This window comes from Ambystoma mexicanum, chromosome 7p, assembly GCF_040938575.1.
Source record: "Ambystoma mexicanum isolate Mex_15411 chromosome 7p, UKY_AmexF1_1, whole genome shotgun sequence".
Classification (NCBI taxonomy): domain Eukaryota; kingdom Metazoa; phylum Chordata; class Amphibia; order Caudata; family Ambystomatidae; genus Ambystoma; species Ambystoma mexicanum.
Window position 1 is genome coordinate 145,961,944 of NC_090939.1, and position 3,846 is coordinate 145,965,789.

Here is a 3,846-nt window from a genome sequence, read left to right on the forward strand (position 1 = left end):
ATTACGAACTGCTCAAAAGGCTTACCTGGCTGGTCGCCTCTCGGCTGGCACCACTCCGGACATTCCACTCTCGCTGAAGAACACCGCAACCTACAAGGAAGGAAAACACAGGTTAGCAAAGGCAAGACTTTGCAGCGCTGCGCATAGCGCTTACTTACCCCATCATAGCGCTCTTAATGCGCCATCATTTACCAGCGGGGCTCAACCAAGGCAGATCACCGCGATGAAGCTCCGCATACCTAAGGGAGAAAAAAGAGACATTTTAAACAAAGAAAGGAATGCAGGATAGCAACAAAACTAAAGAACAGCAATATGACCTACCTGAACAATATCAAACGGGCCGGCGTCAGTGAAGTAACTGGACCGCACTCGCCCATGAAAGACAACGCGCCCCTGCAAAGAAGGCAGGATGGAGAGCATGCCTAATTCTACCACAAGGTGAGGAGAGGGCGCCAGAGGGACTGAAATCATACGGGGGTGGAGGGAGGATACTTACCCCCGTCGGTCAGTCTTGAACACAGTCCTCCTGTATTTTCAGGCAGAACCTTCCCCGCAGACCACATCAGGGCAAAGCATAGAAGCATACCAGCAAGTAACCCGGCTGGGTGGCATCCCTGTGGATTCCAGGTGAGCGTAACCGAAGCCAAACATGGTATTTTGAAAGTGCATACGTTCTTAAATTTGAACCAAAGGAGAAAATGATAGCGAGCCTTGATGTAAGTGACAAAGGTTTGGGGCTGGCAAGGCCGTCACATCAGAGAGGCTTGGGGATGGGAAGCTGGGCATCCTGGGGATTGGTTCTGCAGGTGGTGTATGGAGGAACCTTCAGGACATCTATCCAATCCCTAGCCTCATGTGTTGTACACCTGCAGACCACTAAAGACCCCATTCATGATACCGGAACTGCAGCCTGTGGTTAGAAATAGAAGACTTCTGGAACTACACTAACATTGCTCACAAGGTCCCGTCGCCCGATAAAGCAAGGCTGTTACGAAGTGCTCATGAGTGTCAGGTGCAAGGCATGAGCTTGTATACGGATAGCACAGCAAGGTGGCTTTGTACAGGCTCTGGGAAGATATCAGTCAGAGCTTCTGTGCAAGGAGTCACACTGGCTGGGGATATCGGGAACAAGGCAATCCAGCAACAGCACATGCCATTCTGAAGGAAAGCGCTGTCTAACTCCAAAGATCATGGACAACACTGAATCTCCTCACAATGTGGAGTATGGCCCTTTGTGCAGTACAAGAGGAAACACATTAGCCAGAGCCTCCTTTGCCAAGGTTCCCATAGCTTCTATGGTTTTACTACTCACAATTCCAAATATAGCCCCAAGAGGGATAGTAAAAGAAACCCCAAGCCAGAAGTGAGTGTGAGGGTTAGAAGATTGTTGATGAACACGAGGAGAGGTGAGAGAGTAACACAGAAATTGGAGAGGATCGAATGATGCGAGAGAGAGAGATAGATAGCAGCAGAGAGGTAGACAAAACAACTGAGGAGTGAGGAATGGGAGGAGAAGAAACATCTGAGAAGTGAGGAAGGCGAGGTGGAGAAAAATTACCTGGTGGGACTTTAAAGGGAGGAGGAGGAACAATATATGAAGAAAGGGAACGTAGGGGAGGAGGAGGAACAATGTCACTATATAGTGATTTGGGAAGTGGAGCAGAAACACTCAAGGGGAGAGGTAGCATAAAAGGAGATGGAACAGCAAAACAGGAAGGAAAAGCGAGGACAGGAAGAAGGAGACAGGGCAAGTAGAGGAGGGGGCAGCAGAACTGGAGTGCAAGGAGGCAAAGGAAGTGGAGAGCAAGGAGGAAATAGAACAGCACGAAGTAGAAAGAAGGAAATGGTGGTTGTCTTTTTAAGTGGGCCAGGTGTGTTTCCAGAATTGGTGGAAAAGGTGGGCGCTGGAGAGCTATGGACCAGTGATAACCCAAGAGTAGTGAAGCAGGTTATTCCTATTGATTAAGCACCAGAGGGGCTCCGGATAAGCTGCTCACAGAGGGAGAATTAAGTATAATCCTAAATTGGGTATACTGCCATCTACTGGAGGGGAACCAGGGAGTATCCTGGGTTGAACTGTTCCTGAAAGAGTCTGATGCCTGACCCCCTTTAGATGACACAAAGAAGGAAGACACAGACCAAGAAAAAAAGTGCTTGGTGACAGTGTGAACCACACAGGTTGGGGCCCTGATCTAGGAAGAGAAGGGGGGACTGAGTACAGCCACCACCAAAGAGCCATGTTAAGACAGCCCTGTGACGTTTTGTGGTCCAAACCCCACTCCTCACCTTGATTTGTTTCATCACCTTGATGCCTTTTCAGAATAAGTATAAAGAGCATCATGGTCAGAATCCCGCGGATCGGTAAAAATGGCTTCAAACGTGGTAGTACACGTTTACAGCCATTTTTAGCATTACCTAGGATTTCCTTCAATCTGTCAGGCGGAGTTGAGGAGAAGGACAGAGGTTACATGTCCACCTACCATTCCCACTCCACTAGACCAAGTTTGCCGCATTATCCACAGCAGGTAACACAATGGATTGCTATGGAATCCTTCTGAAATTGGCGTCTACATGGTAGAAAAGTTAAACACTGCATGGCGGCATCGTCTGTACTTAAGTGCAAACATACCTGGTCCCCTACGTCTAATTCAGGATTTAGATTGAAATGACCTCAAAGAATTTAGAGGACTTAAACTATTTTTCGAGGTGTATGTTGATCCTGGGCCATGATAGGCTGGTCATGTGCAAATCTCGGGAGAAGTAGAATAGACAGTGGCGTTTGCTTCACGGTCCCCGAAAGCACGGAATTCAATCACTCCTGTATTAATCATTACACATTGGCATGCATGTGGTCAAGTGAGTACTTCAGGCAGTCTGCGTGGGCTACAAAGGTATTGCTCTGATCAGTTTAATTCTGAGATGCCATACAAAACCCTTTACAAAGAATGTCAGTCCCAATGGAATGTATGGCAAGAGGGCTGGTGAAGTGTTGCTATGGTAGCAGGTGTTCAGGATATGTGTTCAGTTTGTGGTGGTGTGGTGGCGCATAACATTTGGAGGATGCATAAGAAAAACGATGTCTAGGAATGTGTAAAGTAAGGTTGAGTAAAGAAAATCAATCATGCATTATACGTTTACGCGTTAGCGATGAACAATGTATTTCTCCTGTTTGGGTGAGATTGGCTTTCATAAAAATAGCCAATGTAAGACATCACTGTATTTCATCTCCAAAATATTTATTTGTGAGCATTTGTTGTAGCCTTGCATTGACATGGATGTGAACAGATTTATATGAGAAAATTGATCATGTGTTGAGAAATATAAGAGTTTGGTAGGGTTGGTGTGCCTCATGAACTCGTACCAAAAAGGGCATTGATGAAGTTGGTTTTGGATATTTCAGGACCAGATTTTTCACGACATGGTTTAATGCTATTATTTTTCTTGATGATTATTTAAGTTTATGACCCTAGGTTACATTAATTAAAGTGCCCACCGCAGCGGTAATTGTTAAGTTTATGAAGAATTTAAGAGCTTCCTTAGATTTCAGTAACAGACAAGGGAGAAGGACTAATGTCGGCTACTGTGTGTAAGTTTTGGGAAGTGCATGATATCAAACATGTAAAAATAACGCTATACCATCCAAAGTCTGATAGTTTGGTAAACTGATTTAATGGGGCCCTTAATGATTCTATACAGTAGTGTCAAAATGTATTTAGGATTTTTACACAAGTGGTTCTGCTTAGGATAAATAGAACTGAGTAACAACATGAGGTTCCAACAAAAGAAAAAGTCTCTGTTTCAGTTCTCATTCCATAGTCCCTTTTCCAGTATAAGATTTCAGTGTTC